General features: G+C 44.4%; 1 long non-coding RNA gene across 1 annotated transcript in view; it reads right to left on the bottom strand.

Moving 5' to 3' along the window:
- Nucleotides 1-2086: 2086 nt before the first annotated feature.
- LOC309626241 overlaps nucleotides 2087-20424 on the bottom strand; it is a 182023-nt gene continuing 163685 nt past the window's right edge. Inside the window, exon 2 of the long non-coding RNA XR_014243063.1 lies at nucleotides 2087-7419. This is a non-coding gene — a long non-coding RNA (uncharacterized lncRNA). The remainder of the gene's footprint in view (nucleotides 7420-20424) is intronic.

Genomic DNA, 20424 nt, shown 5'->3' on the forward strand with positions numbered 1-20424 from the left:
TGGCAGAGACGTGCTGGGCAGAACAGGAGTGATCCTGGGTGCAGCTGAGGCAAGGTTGCTACTGGGCGCACCTGGGTGCAGCTGGTTGCCATGGCAATGGCTGGAGTCAAAGGTGGGCTGAGAGGATCTGAGGTGGAACACGAAGGTATCTGACAGTCCATGCCTCAACGGAGGTGTGGCCCAAGGCATCTCAGGGTGGCCTTGAGATTCAGGGCAAAGCACTGTTCTTAGGTGGTAGGCCCTCCACAAGACTGTGTTGACTTCCATCTGTTTCACTGATTTTTTCCTGAAGTTCTTCTGCTGTAGGACTATAGGATGCTGCATTTTCTCCCCATTGGTTTTAGACACAGGGCTTCAGCTGGTCACTTCCTACGTTGCCCGGTGTATGAGTCAGGGTCCCAGGGGCACACTCAAGAGGGCCAAGAGAAGAGCATAATCACAGAGGTCTGGGTACAGTCCAGGGAAACCAGGACTAGTGGGAAATCCTACCACCTTTAGGCTGCAGGAGCAAGAGGAGGGAGCAGTTGCCAAGCCCTGGGAGCTGTAGTTGTAGCTGTAGTAGAGGCTGCACGAGGGAAGCCATGGCCTGGAGACCAGTGGGAAAGGATCTGGGAAAATAAATACCTTGATTTCACTCTCCTCTTGGCCTCTGATCTCCTGCCGGTGCCCCCCCCCCCCATTGGCTGACCCCAACTAGAAGCTAGAAGACAGGGAGCCCAAGATAAGGACCATGTGGGTCAGCCTTTCTGGGCACAGAGCAGAGTGTAGAAGGGTAGAGAGTGGATCTGGAGGGACAAATGGAAGATATCCAGTGAGGCTGGCGCACACTGTATGTTGGCAGCTTATGGTCCAGTTCTATCTTATCGGTGTTTTGGGTGCTATTCATACCTACTTAAAGGTGGCTTGCTTTAGCACAGATAAGGAATCTTTAGCCCTGAGAAATGACTGGCTTAGTATCGATCTAACTTGGGAGGATGTGGCTCAGCGTGTGGCTAGACAGATCACTGTGGGATTTTAATACCTTCAAAGTTCCTTAGAAAATATTTTTTAACAGTGATATTAGAGAGACGTTTATTTACTGTGTAAAAATCATGTTGGCCCATAAACAAGGTATAGAAGGGGAAAGATGAGATTGAAAAGCAAGTTCATGGTTTGCAGTGTTGATAAGGGAACTTTTCCTTCTCCTAATTTCCTTTGTTGCTATTTTAATGCAGTTTTTGCAATAAATTAAAAAGAAAGAGAAGCCACTAGTTACTAGATGAGCTTGTTTGGACTTCTGGATAATCATGCTGGCTTTTCCAAGTATCTTGGATAAGGAAGGCTTTCAACATGAATATTTCTTGCCCGAGTCTTGGAAACTTAAACTAGAATCCATGTGAGGTTCATTTAACAGAGCCCTCTAGGTTTTTAAGCATTTTTTTTCCCCATAATTACTTCTGTTTTCTTTATAAGCAGTTTTATGGGGAGTGGAGGGGAGGTATTTTCCTTTACCCCTTCAAGTGGCTTTGTGCCCAGTTCCCAGGTCACTGTGGATGCAGAGTGAGAGGCAGGATCTTACACAACTCTAGTTCAGTGGGATATCCAGTGTTCTGCGGCCTGTCCTTTCTTTGGGGAGGAACAGGGACAAAAGTTACGTGTTGTGGGGAGCCAGGGCTGTTTCAGCCCACTGCAAAGAGCAGAAGCTTTCCCATCTCACCTCTCCCCTGCTGGGGTGGCCGCTGCACTCAGCAGTCAAAGCGGGGTGTCACTAACATTTATCAGTGCACACAGCCCAAACGCCGGCCCGTCTTTCTAGGACATGACCCTGAGAAGTGGGGATGGGTGGCTTTAATATGTCTCCTTCTAACCACAACTGCAAACCTGACTCCAACATCTTTGGACTGTCATGAGAACTGGCCCTGAGAAAAATGCTCTGGTGGAAAGGCATTGTTTCTGATCTCACAGACTATGACCCGTTGACAAGTGATCTGAGCTGAACTGGCTCAGTGGCCTGGCTTCCAGATGTGAGCTCGTAGTTTGGTTTTCCAGCCCTCTCATCTCCATCTGCCCAATAAGGACACTTGAAGCTTTTTTTTTTTTTAATAAATTTATTTATTTTTTATTTTTGGCTGCGTTGGGTCTTCGTTGCTGCAAGGGGGCTTTCTCTAGTTGCAGTGAGCGGGGGCTACTCTTCATTGCGGTGCGCGGGCTTCTCATTGCAGTGGCTTCTCTTGTTGCAGAGCACGGGCTCTAGGTGCACAGGCTACAGTAGTTGTGGCTCGCGGGCTCAGTAGTTGTGGCGCACAGGCTTAGTTGCTCTGCGGCATGTGGGATCTTCCTGGACCAGGGCTTGAACCTGTGTCCCCTGCATTGGCAGGTGGATTATTAACCACTGTGCCACCAGGGAATTCTGGCACTTTTTTTTAAGGGGAAATAGTAGCTGGCTGGTTCCTGGCATGTATCTGATATCATCAGGTGGGGACTGCGTCTGAAGAGAATTTTGTTTGTATGAAATAGAGATGCCTACTATTCTATCTAAACTGTGACAAGACAGTTTTCTGTCTTAGCTCAGCGTCAGGAACCAGTAGAGGCTTAAGGCAGAATTTACCTGCAGTTGATTATGGCCTCTGGATTTATAGCAACATTAAAAAGACTACCCGGTAAAGTTTCTTTGCCTAAGCGTGGTTGCTCAATATTCTTATCCTGGGTAAGACATTTAATGTTGAGTTGTCTGAAATGTCTTGAAGTTCAGCTGTGCATTTGAGATGGAGTCCAATTAGACAAGGCATGGGCCTATGTCCTGCAGGAGGAGAGTGATGTGGAGTAGAATTGAAGGCCTGGGTTATGTAGACGTGCCCACAGACTGTTTTGCTTCAGTGCCAGCTTTCCTGCCTTTGGAAAACTGGAGCTGTGTTTGTGTGTACAGTCTTCAAGCAACAGGCCATGTGTCATGGTGGAGATCTTGATAGCTTTGGAGTTGGATGGCCTGGGTTCAAAGCTTTACCTGTAAATAGTCCCGGGGACTAACAGCAAGATAATGGACTTTTATGTGCCTTCTTTTGCTAATTTCCGAAACAGAATACTAATTGCTTACCTTGTGGGATTCTTGTGATGCTTGAATGAAACAGCACGTCTAATTATTTTACACTAAGTTTGCTTTTATTTAAATTATTTTCAACTAGATCGTTTCCTGCCTGACTGTTATCTCACTTCCCAAAACCTCAAATACAAAAAAATGGGAAATATGGGAGAGAAGGTGCTAAACCCCAAAGAGAGAGTGTCTGAGGCTGGTGATCAGGAAAGGTACATAACTCAGCATCCCGATTGGGAGGGGAGGCACGGTATCAGCCATATCTGCAAAGCATCCTTTAACAAGCACAGGCAGAGCTCCAGGCTGTTTAAAGGAGCTCCTTAAGCCCACACATCAGAGGTGGGAGTCCAATCTCCCCAGGGTTGCCATCCACCCTCCAAGGCAGAGTCACCGGACAAGTGATTCCCAGACCCGGCCTTTTCTCAGGCCCTGAGTCTCTGACCGAGAACTCCCTCGGGCTCTGCTTTGTAACTGTAGCCGGGCCCCACGCGAGACCAAGTGCAAGTGCAAGGACAAGACAAAAACATTAAGAGTTGTTTCAAAATCGGAGACAAATGTAAACTAATATAAAAATAATAGCACTCCCTTGACCCTGTATCTTTGAGGTTTTCAGGCCCTCAGAGCTCTCTAATGGATTGCTTCATGGTCTAATCTGCCTTGTGCTTCTCTGAATTTAGTGATGCTGGGAGAGCAGGGCACAGGACTCTAGGAACTGAAACAAAGAACAGAAAAACAAGGAATGCTTGGCAACAGTAAATTTTTAAAATATTTTTTGTTCTCTTCTCAGAATATATCACATCATACTCTTGAAAAACAATTCATACAGAAAGGTTTTTCAGAGAAATTAGTATGTGTGTGTAGGTACAAAATATCTATGCATCTGTAAATTATTTATATTTACCACTGATAGACTTTGCTTATCACATTAGAATAATAAGGAAAATATTAGTTTAAAAAAAAGCAGCTTTAAGTGCTTTCCTCCTCACTCTCTCTCCCTCCCTCTTTCTTTGAAGATTTCTAAAATACATCTGCAAGATAAAATTCGGGGATGGTAAAAAAAAAAAATCATGCTTTCATGGTTGATACTTAACAATTTGGAAATGAGATATTTATTTGTTGTAACTTTAAAATTCAATTTATTGTGTTTATCAAGCGCCTACTAAGTGCCTAGAAAAAAATCAGTACACAACTCAGTTCTTATTCCTAAGGAGTGTAGGGTCATCATGTCAGAGGTAGTTGGAGGAACTGGACCCGCAGTAACTAGAGACAGCAGGAGAAGGTGGGCAGAGAAGCATTATGATAACATGAATGCATGTGTGCCAATGCTAAAGAACTTTCGAGGTGGTCAGGAGAAAATGAACCAGTGATGCCTGGAAGACCAGAAGTGTCAGAGGTAGAGTTGGAGATGGAATGTATGGGGCTTTTGAGAGATTTTCTTCTCCTTACAAATAGGCCTTGTAAGCAACAGTAAATAAAGCCTTTGTTTGTGTCCACACGGAGCTTGGCACACATGGAGGCCAAAGATTGGAGCAAATGATATATGCCACATTTCCTTCCTCCCCTGAGTGGAGGATGGAAGCAACTGGAAAGCCCTTCTCACTTTGCTCCAGGAGACAACAGACATAACTGATTTTCAATGAACGCATTGTCCAGCTGCCAGAAACAATGGCCGGATCTTAGCCTCGGCCATCTTCGGAGATGGGGCTCTGGAAGTGCAACGGCTCCAGATTTTGCTTATTCTCTCCGGATGCCCGGAGTGGGGCTTTTGCACGTCGTGGTCTGTGCCTGATTTCGGCGGGTTGCACAGTATTAGTTCTGATGCTCTGTTTTAATTTGAGGCCCCTGGGATCCGTCCTGTCTTCCCGTTTAAATGTCACCACTCAGGGAGGTCTGTCTGGATTGCCTCTATTATTCTTTGGCCCAGTATCCTGTTTATTTCGTCTGAGGCACTTTTCACAAACTAATTATTTGCTTGTTAGTTTTGATGAAGAGAGCATTCCCTGTATAATAAGACAGCGTTATGTGCCAGTAGTTTTGGAGAAAGAAAGGTTAAAGCCTCAGTAGGTTTTCAGCTCTCCTTTCGAATAGCCTTCTGGAAGTTTACTTATGACCGTACATCTGTCTCTCCTTCCCTTGCTGAGCATCACAAAGTTTCCTCTTTTCCACCTGAGCGTCACGACTCCATGGCCTTCCTCTGAGAGGTGCTTAGGCCCCTCTGGAGTAGTTTCGAGGCAGCCGGCACTGGGAGCGGTGGGTCCAGTCTCTGGGCGGTGAACATACTTGTCCCGTCTGTGCAACGTACTTCTTACCAATGACAAAAACGTATTTCAAGTTCCAAGTCTGTGGTCTCTTTACTGCCTCATATAGCTGATCTTTTCGTGTCTGTCTCCCCTACTGGATTATTCACACCAAGAGGAGAGGGCCCATGTCTGTCTTGTTTGTTATATTCCTAGGCTGTAGCATAGTATGGGTCTGACCCCATGCGTCCTGGATTCTCGGTCAAGGGAGATCATTGCTTCTTCCCTTCCCTCTAGCCACATTTTACCTCCGAAGCGCTTCCATCTCCCAACAGCTGTGTCGCCCACCTGAGCCACCCAAATTTGCAGGGTGAAGAGGAACGTAGAAAAACTGCTTCTAGTTCTTCCTCTAATTGGTTTCAAGCTCTTCTCTGGGGAGTTTGGGGAAGGAGTGAGAAATACAAAGAGTCCCAAGACATTCCCCCTGAGCCCCCAACCCCCCAGTTCCAACTTTCCTGTGCAGGCTGGTGGCAGTTTATTTCTCCTTGGACCCTCCTTTCCTCTCGCCCTCTCTCAGGCCGACTCCCTATGTGGGCTGTTCTTCTTGTTCTTGGATGCTTGGATCGCTCTTTATCTACTCGCCATCTGTGTAAGGGGATCCTGCCAAGATGATCAGATGTGAACTCAGCACCAGAAACATTTTAATTAATTTATGGTGATAAAATGCGAAAGGAAAACCATTGAGGAAAGCCTGGGCCAAAGAAAATTAAACATAAGAGGAAACAAAGAAACCAGAGCCATGCGGCCTTGGAAGGAAGGACCCAGTTGGCAAAGGAGCCAGCAAACACTTTCTTCCTCTTGCCCTCTTCGCTTTTTTAATAGCACCCAGGTGGAAAAGCAACAGAGGGCCCAGGGACTCGAGGGGGTGCGGGAGAAAACTGAGTAGCCTGCTATTGGCCTAGACTTCTTGATCAGGGCAATTGACCACGGGTGTGTAGAAGACACAGTGCAAGGCTCAGGATTGCAGGCCCCCATAGTAGCAGGGATGGCCAACGTTTTTCAGGTAAGCAGAAGATGGAAGTTTCTTAAGCTGCAGCTCTGAAACACTTCAGTGGATGTAAATAGTGGTTCTCAGGGGATGGGGATGGAGTGATAAGATAGATGTTTAAGGTACAAACTTGCAACGAGTAGTAAATAAGCCACAGAGGTCAATTGCACAGTATAATGAATATAGACAATATTGTGCTATAATTATGCAATGTAATAAGTATCGCTAAAATGGCAATCATGCTACAATACATAAATGTATCTAAGTAAAAAAAAAAACCCTTCAGTGGATGTTTAAAGAAGCCTGTATTTAAAGTAAGTATGGCTTCACTGCAGCCTAGCAAACAGTATTTGGGTAGGGTAATGCCTATATTGGGAAAATCCTAAAGAAAACCAGTATTAGCTAGCTTTACCCCTCCTAAGACAAAAACAGACCAGCAGTACCTATGTGTAGGCTGCTGGATCATTTGAGTGATTTGCCAGGTTGATTTGATTTAGTATTTCTTCCTTTTTCCTCTTTTTTATGTGAAGCACCTACTGAGTGCTGAGTAAAGACAAATTTCCCAGTCACTCCCTCTAACTGAACTTTAGATGAAGATAAGAGAAAAAGGGAAAACACTTGTGAACCAGCACGTAGGAATTCTATCCAAATAAGAAATTACTTGGTTTCTAATTTATGCAGCTATTATATCTTCATAGATTTGATGGTCTCAATCCAACTGGTGTAATTCAAGGAAAAAAACAGACTCTTAAAAGCAAGTGGGAGAAAAATGTAGCAGTGCAGGGGAAAGATGGGGACTCATTAATTGCAGACAGGGAAAGAAGTTAGACTTCTCAGGGGTTTAGAGGAATCGAGAGAACGTATGGCCTACTTGTCCTAATTAGGAGGGAACTGTATAAAATTGAATAAATAAATTCATGTTGAACTTAGGGATTATTTATACAGCTGATTTAACAGAATAATAGAATTTTAGAGTTGTGACGTCATACTATGGGTCTAAATCAGAACTACCTAGAGAGGTTTTTTTTCCCTTTAAAAGAAAACCAGCATTTATGGGGTGGGGCCTTGGCATGGGCATTTTGAGAGAGTCTGATGTGTAAGAGAGAGAGTTTGTTAAGAGAGTCTGATGTGGATTCCCATGAATTTATTCTTCCATTCATTCCACATGCATTGAGTACCTGTTATTGGCCGGACACTATGGTTGGTGCTGGGAACACTACAGTCAGGAGAAAAGGACATGGTCCCCGCTCTCATGGAGGTGTGGTCTGTGGGGAATGCATGACTCTTTCATTTTCAGTTAAAGACACTGTTATTCTGAAAGCTTAAGTGACCTTCCCTGGATAACCAAATTAGGTGGTAGTAAACTGGAATGGAACTATACCCAGATCTCCCAATTCTTATTTCCATGTTCTTTCCACTAACTACCCTTGTTGATTTTTGGATGATCTTTTATTTAGGCTAATATTAAAATGTTTGAGATTCCAGTTGTACTCGAAAAGCAGCTAGGTTTGGATCTTGTTTGCTATCCTTGCTCTACCATGTGTTAGCTTTATGACAGTGGGCACATGTGTAACCTATAACAACCTGCAATAGAACAGAACTTAGAATAGAACCATGCCTACCACACTGAGGTGGAGGGAGTGGATGGGACTATTGATGAGACAACATAAGTGGAAACACCTGTCCAGAAGCTGGGACTTTGGGAGAACTCATTTACTGCAAGTTCTGGCCAGTTCTTTGCAGGAAGTCCCAAACCTTACTGGGTATTGCTGGGGGTGGGGTGCGTGGGGAGTTAGCTTGAGTACTGGCAGAGTGACCAAGTCTACCTTACTCTTTGGAACATGCCAGGTCAGTGTTGGGCACATTGGCATCAGGTGAATCCTGCCATCCAAGCAGCGGTGGTGCACTTAGGATGCCAGTGGTTGGTCTCTGGGGCTCATGACAAGGCACTGGCAGCCTTTCCAGAGCAAGCCAGAAATTCACTGGCACAAAAAGAGTCTGAAGTGAGAAGGAGCAGGCAGCCATGGAGACAGAGCCAGGAGTGCAGTGGCGGTGATTACAGAAGCTCCCACTGAAAGGCTTCTTGGTCTCCTGTGCAGACCTGTCAGCCTGCCCCAGGGCATGTTGTGGTTACTTCCCAGGCTGCCTGCTACCGACCAGCTCAACAACCTTGGCCACGGCCTGAATCTTGAGTGGCTTTCCCTGTCAGGATAGAAGTCACCACCCAAACTTGCTCCAGGTATCAGCACTAAATCTTGGTACCAACTTAGAAAGGAAGAGATGAGAAGAAACTGGTTGGATCAAGGTGGAGCCATCTGTACTGCCAGCAGCAAGAATCTGATTTAAAACGTAGCCCTCCGCAAGAGGGAAGAGATATGGGAACATATGTATATGTATAACTGATTCGCTTTGTTATAAAGCAGAAACTAACACACCATTGTAAAGCAATTTTACTCCAATAAAGATGTTAAAAAAAAATAAAATAAAATGTAGCTCTCAAAGCTTTTTCAGATCTTTATTATTTAAGAGAACATATCACCTCTCCTAGGTATATGGACAAGAGAAATCATATACATGTTGACCAGAAGACACATAAAAGAATGTCTATGGCTACATTATATGTAATGCTGGACACAACTCAAATGCCCATCAACAGTAAGAAGAATAAAGTCATGGTGGTATAATATAATCACACAATGGAATGTATAGCAATGAGGATGAACAAACCATAAATACACAGAACAACAAGACTGACTCTCACAAACAAAATATTAGCACAGGAAGCCAGATGTAAAAAAGTACCCACACTGATTCTACTTATATGATGTTCAAAACAGGCAAAACTTATTTATGATGTTAGAAGGCAGGACAGTGGATACTTTTTTTTTTAAATCAATTACACATTTTTTTTTAAAAAATTTATTTATTTATTTTTGGCTGTGTTGGGTCTTTGTTTCTGTGTGAGGGCTTTCTCTAGCTGCGGCGAGCGGGGGCCACTCTTCATCGCGGTGCACGGGCCTCTCACTGTCGCAGCCTCTCTTGTTGCGGGGCACAGGCTCCAGATGCGCAGGCTCAGTAGTTGTGGCTCACAGGCCTAGTTGCTCCGCGGCATGTGGGATCTTCCAAAACCAGGGCCCGAACCCGTGTCCCCTGCATTGGCAGGCAGACTCTCAACCACTGTGCCACCAGGGAAGCCCACAGTGGATACTTTTGATGAAGGGCAGTGACTGGTGGGACATGCAAAGTAAGTTTCTGGGGTGCTGATGATGTGCTGTTTCTTGATCTGGCTGTTGGTTGCATGGGATTATTGAGTTTGTGTAAGTTCATTGAGTGGCATACTTAGGATTTGTGCCCTTTGTATCTGTACATTGAGCTTCAGTGAAAAGTTTACACAAAAGGGGAGCATGTTAATATTTCTGCACCGCTATGGTCATAGATTGCTGCCTGGACTGGTCTGCATTGTGGTTTTTCCACCAGTAAAATAATAAAGTAAAACTCGGCATTTTCTTCTGTCTGGGAGAGAGCAGGCACTCAATACAGTTGTTGAATAAATGAAGAATGGGTCATGGTTTTCCTGTGGGACAGGTAAGCTATTATGTAAGAGTGCCAGGGAATTTAAAAAGCCCCCCTAGGGAAATTTCTATTATCACAGATTTTTATTATCTAAACCATGGTGTCAGAGCTTGAGGAGGGGAGCCTCACGCCTGCGCATGCCATCTGGCTTAAAGGCGCATGTGCAAGCTCCGGGTCCTCCTTGTTGCTGTGGAGAGCAGCCCAGATTCAGGATGATGTGGAACCTCCCTGTAAGGAGCATTTCCTCTGTTCCACAGCCCCTGGAGCCCTTCATTAGGCCCAGTTCAGCTGGATCTTTGAGGTCCTCTCTGTGTAAATGGTGCCTGGTCCTCTTCTCTTGGTCTTTGATGAGTAAAACGTGAGTAGGAGATGTTTGACCTAGGGGCATGGCTTGTGGCAAGGCAGGAAACACCTCATCTTGTTGGGGTACCAGAAAGGGAAATTAGAAGGCACCGTTAACCAGTACAGGCTGACTGAGTCCAGGTCTGCCAAACATCTTCCAGGAAGTATGACGGGGCAGGGACCCAGACCTGCAAAGAGGGGCAGATCTGTGGTGGCAGCAATGCAAGTCGCCCTAACTCCAGCCCAGGTGGAATCTCTTTCAGTCCCACGCACCTTCTAGTCAAACTTGTTAGGAGGGCAAAAGTGTCAAGGGTTGGAGAGCTGGTTTAAGCCACATAAAAGGCCTGTTGAAGTCATTTTCCATTAGAAGATTGCAAGTGGTGAACATGAAATGTGCATTCACACAGAGACTCTGTCCTATCCATAAAGCCTGGATTTTGCTCCCTTTTTTGAAGGCTCAAAAAACATCATATTATGCAACTCAAATCCAAAAAACAGCACAATATCAAGAAACCTTTGAAACTGGGTGACTCCTTTGTCTCTAAAGGTAGCTGTGCTTCCCTTGGCCCCGGTGAGACGGACCAAGAAGTCTTGGTTTTCAGAGTACAGCCCCAGAACTGGGTTCTTAACAGCTGTGTTGAGTGCAGGGAGCTACATGCCGATGAACTGTGAGCTGGGCTCTCTTGGAGATTTGCTTTTTTCTGATGATGAAGTTGCTTAATCAGCTTGTGTAACAGGAGTATATCTGTGTTTTGCCCAAACGTCAGATAATGATGACATTTGCACAGAGATGAAGTCAAAGGGGGAATCCTGCCTTCCAAGGGCAGTCTGGTTCACAGGGTCTCGTGAAGCCCGTCCGGAGGCCCAGACACCCCAGCTCTGATGCTCGGATCTCACTCTCGGCCCTGGATGTTATCCTCGGAGGACAGCCGTCTTTAGGGTAGGTGCGGTGGTGACCTCTTCCTTTGCATTGCTGGGGACTGAGGGGAGAGGGGTGGATGCAAGGGTGGGTGAAGGGGGAGAATGGAGAAGAGTTGGGGGGCGTAGTCTTTGGAACTACCAGAATAGGCTGAGAGGCTCTAGGTGTTGAAAGAGAAAGCAACAAACGTATAATTAGCACTAAGCCCTGGCTCTGCCACTGACAGTTCTTCCCCCTCTGCTTCTAACACTGCCTCAGAGAGATCCATTTTTGGAGTGACAAAAAAGTTTCCCTTTTATTCATTTGAGAGAGAGAATGAGGCAAATTGATTGTAAAGATCCCTGCAAATCTGGCTATGTCAACTTGGGAAGGTCTGTGGTCGTGTACCCCCCCGGGCCTCAGTTTTCTTCTCTGCTGTAAAGCGAGAGTATTGGACTCTCCCATCTCTCAGGTCCCTTTCAGCCTGAAAGTTCTGCATTCCAAAGTTTCTTCCAAACAGCTTCCCTGGGAGGTGCTATCACCAGAGGCTTCAGTTCAAATCCCAAAGTGTCTCCTATGAAGCATAACGCTGTAAGCCTCATTTACACAAATACCTCAGCTCAAATGTGTTTGCCAAATATACTCGATACTTTGAGGATCCAGGACACAGGCTTGGTTCATTTATGTTGGAGGAGAAGAGAGGAACATTCTGCAGAAAAGGGAGCTGACCAACAAGCTCAGGATTGGGTGATGTTCCGTGGCAGGCACTCTGCCCACCATCGTACGTGAAAGGTTATTTGAGGCAAATGGCAAGATTTCTTTATAACCCTTATAACTGGCATCTGGAATCTGAAATCCTTCATGACCCACAGCTGGAAAGAGAAGGCACCCAGCCTTTGAGATGGACCTCAATGATGCCCCTCCTTGTATTCACACCCATGTGTTGTCTCCTCCCCTTGGGTGTGGGCTGGACCTGGAATCTTATACCTAATTCATTGTAAGGTTACTGGGGGGGAGGGTCTATTACATATTTGTCATCAATATACACATATACTGAATACTTCTAATTTTACCAATGAGAACCAATTTCTAAGTCGTTATCCTTGTAAACAAGCCACTACATTCATTTTAAAAAGCAACGAGGGCCTGCTTCTGACATTGAGCGTATTAATTTGCAAGCCTTGAGTTTGACTGAGATATGGATTTGAAGCATTTGTAGTAGCTGCCTCTGGATTATGGGCTTCCTGAAGAGAACTCTAGCTGACCGCTGCAGGTCTGTGCATACTTATGTTAAATGTTTTCTGAGCTTGGGCAGCTCAACCCCAGACTTACAGCTTAAACCGAGGTACACACTCAATGTCCCTTTGCACGGGCTGAAGGATCTTAAAGCAAATTAGAGACAAGTGATAAATAAGGGTAGGTTTGCAGAAGGGTTTTAATTTCTTGTTCATATTGATGGCCTAACCTTTAGTCTCCTGTTTTTCTTTCCATTTACTTCTTGCTTTCTCATTCTTCATTTAGTACCCTGGGGTCTTTCTGACACCTGATGGGAATAGAAGAGATGTTCTTTAGCCAAAGGTTACAGTTTCGTACCACTCCACGCAGGGTTCAGAAGAAGAGGTGCAGAATAGAGGGAGGGGTTGAGGTGGAAGAGTTGCTCTGGCTGTCTTTGGATTGCCAAGGAGTCTGAGTCCCTGGCTGTCAGAGGTTGCACAGGTGTAAGAGTCATGGCTCCGACTGGGTGGGTGTCCGAAGGCTCCGTCTGCACTGGACATCTGGTCACTGGGCCCCTGCTTTTGTGAAGATACATTCAGACTGGGCTGCCTGAGCACATCAAGAATGGCCAGACGCTGTGGGGCTGGGCTGCCCAGGCTCAATGTTGTAAAGAAGTATAGCTCAAAACAAAGGACAGTGTCGGGACCTACATTCTAAACACTGTCCTTTTAGGCGCTCTGCCCAGCACCTTTGGCGACGAATCAGCCCATTTTACACTGAAGATCTCTAGGCTTCAGGGTCCTTGGAGGGCAGCTGGGTGACCTAAGGCAGCAAGCTTCATTACTAGATAGAATTTTGGGATTCCAGGCCCCAGGGAACACGTACTCTTATCAAAATACTCCTAAACTGGTAAACAATGGGAATCAAACATCTTAGATAAAGATTTTTATTTGCCAAAAAAAAAAAAAAATTGATCATAAAGCTGCTTCCTGTTCTCAGAAAGGTTTCGCTTTCCTGTTTTGAAGGAAGCAACTGGTGATAGGCAATAGGCTTCTACCCACCTCCTCTCAGGTATCCATCCACCTTAGAGGATCACACGGGCTTCAGCCACCCGTTAGCATTCTACCTTTGCTGGTGGTGACTGATTCCCTTTCCTCCTGCAGGCGAGAGTTTTCAAAGTAACCCTGAGTTGGCTGAGAAATTGACTTCCAGCCTGTGTACACATCGGTTTGGTCGCGATGGCTGGCATAAGTGCAGTGTAGCGGCTCATGCGCTTCCTGAGAGCGCCGGCACCCATTAGACATGATTTGTGTGATAAGCGGAAATGGCATCGCCCTCTGGGAGCCCCCAGCCTCTGCGTCCCTCAGCTGGTTGGGACTGCTTGGCCTGGGCCCGTGGAGAGACCTGCCCCTTCCTGGCTCGTCTCCTCGGGGCTGAGTTTGCGCTGACCAAGCTCCGATTGTGTTTTGCTTTCTAGCCTGCCTGGGTGGGTGAGAAAGGAGCAGGTTTCTTTTGGGTGGGGAGGCACATTCCTTTCTTCCTGTGGGGAAGGTGGTATTTATGTTTCTCAGAAAAGAGGTTCCTGGAGAATAACATATTGCTATATGCTTTGGATGTTTGGGATAAAAAGAGAACAATTTAAGCCATCTATTTCTCTTCTGAAGTGCTGTCAGAAGGGTCAAGAGGGAGTACAACCTAGGAGAGCCCTTCTTCAGATTTAGTGTGTGAGGAAAGCAGTGGTGCTGAACTCTGCTTAAAATCACCTTGGAGCTTTTTTTTTAAAAAAAAAAAAAAAAAAACCTCCGATGCTGAATTCCACCCCAGACTGATTAAATCTGACTCTCTGGGGCGTGAGGTTTGAGTCTTGGTATTTTTTAAAAGCTCCCCAGGTGATTTTTATGTGTGGCCAAAGTTGAGAGCCATAGCAGTAGAGTATTGTATAGCTTATATTAGAGTGTGAGGGAGTTGGAATCTTGATTACCTGGGATTAATGGAATAAAGAGAAAATGCCTTCTTTGAATCAGGCATCGTGCTGGGCACTTGCCTTATATTATCCCATAGTCTCCACAACGACACCGCAAGGTAGGTGATGTGTCACTCTCTCCGCCTTACAGGAAAGGAACTGAAGCTTAGAAGGATGAGAAGATTTGTGTAAGTTCACCCAGCTAGGAAGTGGTGGAGCTAGAATTTGTGTAAGATGTGTCTGATTCCAGAGCCACTAAGCCATGTGCCCCTGCAGAGGACCTACCTAGGGGCTGATTGAGGGGAGGACCCAGACTTCAGGGAGATGGTGTGTTTATGGCTATGGTAATGGGACAGTCAATAAAGACAGGTAATTTCAAGACGGTTTCAAGGTTCATTGCTGTGCAGCTTTCATTGGCCCTTCACACATTGCCTGCTGCTGTTGTTTCCCCTTTCCCCTTTCATTTAGTTCTGCTTCTTCTGGCTTTCCAGAAGATAAGCTGGGCAGGAACACAGTACATATCAAAACCAGAATTCATTGTCTTTCTGTCCAAACCTGCTTCTTCCCCCATGAGTTGTGTCCTGCAGAGGTTTACCTTCATCCTACCAGGCACTTCAGCCTGAAAACTGGGACTTGTCCTTAACCCTTTACACATCATTATATTCCCCCTTCCTGCACATGTTGATGATGGATGAAATTATTTGATGATTTCATTACAGGAAAAAGAATGCTGTTCATTTAGAAACAGGAGCAAAACGCAGTGTAAACTTTTCTGAGTGTGCCTTTTCATACAGTTTTGAGGTTTGTAAGCATGTTACTGTTCTACCTATTCAAAAAATGAAATAAAGTCAGCAATGATGGAAGGTAAAAAAGCATCCTGAAACTGGATGAAAACTGAAGCAAATGAACCCAGCTGTATTTCAAATGAATAACATTACCAAAATAAATGGGGGAAAAAATAACCAATTGAAGTAATTTATGAACACAGTATATTGGACTAAACATATCCAGTCTTGGCAGGCTGGGGAGATGGAGAGAACAGCAAACAAGTCCTGAACTCTTTCTAGTAGGTTTGTTTTGGGGAGAAGCCCTTCTGAAACTCTTTTAGGTATATTATAGGATTGATTAATGAGTAAATTAGTTCATATTAGTAGGAACAATAATTAGTTGTCACTGTGGAATAAGAGAGGTACAAATGTGGAATGAGGAAGTCAAGAAAGAACTCTGTGGGGATGGATTTGAATTTGAGGCATTGGTGTGGACTCAGAATTATGTGTGTGTATATTCTCTATGGATACATACATGTATATATCCTAGCTTTGTCCACTGAAAAGGCCAAGAATTAATGACACCCTAGAAATAGTAAGCACACTTAGTACCCAAATCTTGGTCCCTAATGCCATTCCCCAATAAAAGGAACCAGGGATCCTTGAAGAAATGGCTGATTCCAAGGCTGGGGCAGGGTAGGTATGGTTGAACCTGGTATATTTTATGTCAGAAAGTATGAAAATGCTAAAAATAACCCCCAAAACCCAAAACCCAATGGAGTATATCACTAGGACACAGAAGTCAGTTTGAAGGGATTTCCAGTGGTCAAATCAGAGATAATCTGAGCACTAATGTTAAAGACAGTAAGTGAATTATAAAGCATTGAAGAAAAAGGAATCCGTGAGTACATACTGATAATAAAGAGATAAATACTAAAAAATAAAACCAAAAACTATGGAGGAGAAGGGAGGGCTCTTGCCTATAATGGAATGTCAACTACCTACTGGTAATCATGGAAGGAGTGCTAAAGTTGAAAAATCATCATTTTTGCCTCATCTAAAAATGTATCCCCTCAAATTGCTTATTAATAGCAAAGTAAAAAAATAGCCACTACACACAGAATGGAGAAGTTGAAAAAACTTTGACTGGAGATCAAAATTCATATCACAAATTAGGGATGGAAGGACGTCCTATGTGGTCCTAGAGTGGATCCTGTACTGGAGGGGGGAAATGCTATAAATGACAGTTTGGAATAACTGACAAAATTGGAATTAGGGCAGAAGAGTGAAGTATTGAATATAGGTTAAATTTATTGAAATTGATAGCTATACTGTAGTTATAGGAGAGAATATGTATTTCTATTCTTAGGAAATATATCCTGAGGTGTTCAGGGGTAAAAGGCCATGAGGTATGTAACGTATTCTCAAATGGCTCAGAAAAATAAGCATACACACATACATACACATACACATATGTACATACTTTTGAAAAGAGCAAGAGTAAGAAAGCAAATGATAAAGCATACAGAGCAAAATATTAACAATAGGCAGGTCTGGGTAAAGTATATATGGGTGTACTTTATACTACGCTTGCAGCTTTAAGTTTGAAATTATTTCAGAAACGATTATTTAAAAATCTAAGTAATGTGAACTGTCTCAAATGTGCTATGCTGTATACCAAATTTTAACACTCAGGACACCACCAGTTTACAAACGGGTATTCTGAGCAAACGTAGCACAGTTATTTTTAGTACAATGAGTATGCACTAAGAATATAAGAAATTTATTTGTTTTATAAGCCGAGATCACACCTAACATTTCATAGTAAAAGGGCTCCCCCTACTAGAAACAGGTTGAAGACCACTGACGGATGGGCTAAAGAGCCGAATCCCTTAGAAGGCATCCAAAGTCCTCATGACTCATCTCTGATTTACTCCCCACAGCCCCCAGCCTCGCCCGTGTCTCTCAGCTTCTTGTACCTTCCCTCCAACCGCTCTCACAGTCTCTTCACCCCCTTCCGTTGCATTCCTGTGGGTCACTGTGCACGGTGTTTCCTCTGCACACCCTTCCCCTCCACACTTCCAAGTGGTGAACATGTTCTCCACCATAATGGCATCTCCTATGAAGCCTCCCCTGAGGCCCCAACTCCAGCCCAGGCAGAGGGGATCACCCCTGCTTGGGGCCATCTCTGTATCTTGTGTGTGCCTGTATTGTAGCAATTACCTCACTGTTGTGTAATTATTTACTTCCTTCTCTGTCTTCTTTGAAATACCCCTTGAAAGCGGGGACCAGGTCTAGCTGGGTTTTCCGTAGGTGTGTATAGAGAGGGGATTGCAGTCCGGTGGAAATCAGTGGCGTGCTGGAGCTGGCTCGCACCTGCTCAGCCAGGCTCAGGACAGCATCTCTTCCCTGCTCCCCATTTGGTGACCTCAGGGTGGTAGCTTGAAGCTGGCCAGGGTGGGAGTATTTATACCACGGAAATGTGCACCCCTTCATAGAACCAGTGGGGAAGGGTCCTTTTCATTCTGGTGCTGAAGTGGTCACGATGTGAATCTGGAGGTTGCCAGAGTGGTGCTTTCTGGAAAACCCAGCCTGAGAAGATGATGCTGAAGCACAGAGAGAAGCACAGGAGCAAGACGTAAAAACAAAGCACTCGAGAATTTCATCCCTCTACACTTCCCTCTACAGGCTAGGTCTACACTTGCCCCGTAATTCAGTCAGGTGAGCCAATAAATTCCCACCTTCCTCCACTTTTTCTGTGTTTGAGTTGAGCTAGATCAAGTTGCATTTCTATCATTTGTACCCAACAGAGATCCACTGAATCCTCAGTTGTTTTGAGGAGTTTGAGAACAGAAATAGTCGCATGTATTTTTTATTTCTCATGGTACCTAATGCTGTCCTAAGCACATAGAAGATGCTCAGTAAATCCATCAGATCCACTTTATGGAACATCCACAGTGGCCTGAGCACGTGGTCCGGCTAACTGAGTCTGCTTGCATTTGTTATCCCGTGGAACACATCACTTGGTGTGTTTCAATACTTAACTTTCATTTGTATAATATTGCAACAACCAGCCCTTTTTATCCTACTGATACCCATAGAGAACATAGATTTTGAACCCCAAATCAAGACACCTGCATAGACAGGAAGCAGTTTGAAAGACATAGTTTAGAAGCTGAAATTGTGACATTCCTGGGATATTTTGCTTGTTTATGGGGACAGTTAACTCAGAGATAGCCGCGTGTATTATATGTTTATTTAAAAATTTGTTCTCAGAATATTTTTAAAGAATTTCACAACACCATTGGGTTAGATGCTCCCAAACAGGAGAGGAAACCAGAGGCACCCAAAACATAGGTGATACCTCTGAATCAGATGCCCCAAAAACTGTTATCTCTTAACACCCACGCCATAAAAAACGGCATAGTTTAGTTCCAAAGTTCTATTTTAGATTTGGTTTCTCAATGACTTTAAACCTAAAAATAGAAGTGTACCAAGCAGACACCTCATTTTTCAATATAGAATTAAGTTCTGCCTGATAACGGGTGGATACTTTCCACATTAATGTAGAATGTGAGCATGCATTGCGAGATAATGTAATGCACTCCAGGAACCGACGGTGATATATTTAGATGCTGATTAGAAGTAAAACTGATACATCATTCCTTATAATGTACATGAATAGTACCAGTGCATAACAGTGCCTCTTGGGACTGAGGTCATTTATTTTTCCTCCTGGATATATTGTTTAAATCATGTTCTCTCCCTCATGTTATATATTAAATTGTTTAACGTAAGCCATAAGAGAGCAAATGTCACTAAAGGTCTTCTCCCCTTAAAATCTGAAGAATCAAATCTTCTAAAGCAGGTGACCTGTCAATTTTCATTCCTGAATGTCATTGGTACGAACAAGTTTTCTTATCAGTTCATTTCACATTTCCAAATCAAATGACTATTAATCTACAACATCTGAGCTGAGAGACTGGAGGCTTCCTGACTTTTATGCAGGCTGCTTTCTGGGTCCCAAATGTGTGTCCACATGAATGAAAGTTTCTCTGAAGTTACTAGGAAAATCAGTTCATTATTAGAAAGTTTCCTAAGAGGTGAAGACCATTTAAAGTCAAGTTGATAATAAATACTACGATTATTTTTGGAAAATATCTTTGTGTGCATGTGTGTGTGTGAATAGTGGTGTAAGAGTGAAGCAACAATATATCTTGGAAAATAAGATGGGCCAAAATTAGGCTGTTCTGTTCTGTTATCATAAGTACCTCTTCAGTCTCGAACTACGACGATAATAATCACCATCGTTGAGGTTTACAACGTGTCTGGCATTGTGCAAAAATTTCACATATATCATCTCATTTAATCAGCACCAAAATAAATCCACTGTGAGGTGGTTATGATTATTCCACATCCAATCCATCAGCAAATTTTTTTTTGTCTCTGCCTTCAGAATATCTTCTGCATCTGTTTCCTAACACCTCTCCTGCCACTGCCTGGTGTAAGCCGTTCTCCTCTCTTGCCTGGATTACTGTAAAAGCCTCCTAATCAGTCTCCCTGCTTCCCTCTGGTCTCTGTGGTATTCGTTAGTGCTGTTCATCCAATTTTCCATCTTGCAGGCACGTGGTAGGATTGTACTTTCCCACTGCCCTTGAAGTTAGATGTGTTCAAACGATTTGCTTTGGCCAATGAAATATGAGGGGAAGTGATGCGTATCACCCCCAGGCTGACATTGCAGAGCCTGTGCATGAGTCACCGTGCTCCCTTTTCCCTGTGTCGTGGTGATCTGCAGCGTTCCAGATAGAGGCTGCTCCATCCTTGGGTCCCAGAATGAGAAGAGGTGGAGCAGAACCCCAGCTAACTTACAATGGACATGAAGTATGAGTGAGAAGTAACCTTTGCTTCTATAAAGCACAACATTTTTGTGGTTGTTGATTACCTTCTCGTTTTTTTTTTTTAATTAATTAATTAATTAATTAATTAATTCACTTCTGGCTGCGTTGGGTCTTCATTGCTGTGTGCAGGCTCTCTCCAGTTGCGGCGAGCAGGGGCCACTCTTCGCTGAGGTACGCGGACCTCCCGCTGCGGTGGCTTCTCTTGTGCAGAGCACGGGCTCTAGGCGTGCAGGCTTCAGTAGTTGTGGCGCACGGGCTTAGTTGCTCCGTGGCATGTGGGATCTTCCCGGACCAGGGCTTGAACCCATGTCCCCTGCATTGGCAGATGGATTCTTAACCACTGCGCCACCAGGGAAGCCCTACCTTCTCATTTTATAGGTTTCCCAGGGACTTGATTCTTGTGGAAAAGATTA

The sequence above is a fragment of the Balaenoptera borealis genome, assembly GCF_965194805.1.
Source record: "Balaenoptera borealis genome assembly, chromosome: 3".
Taxonomy (NCBI): domain Eukaryota; kingdom Metazoa; phylum Chordata; class Mammalia; order Artiodactyla; family Balaenopteridae; genus Balaenoptera; species Balaenoptera borealis.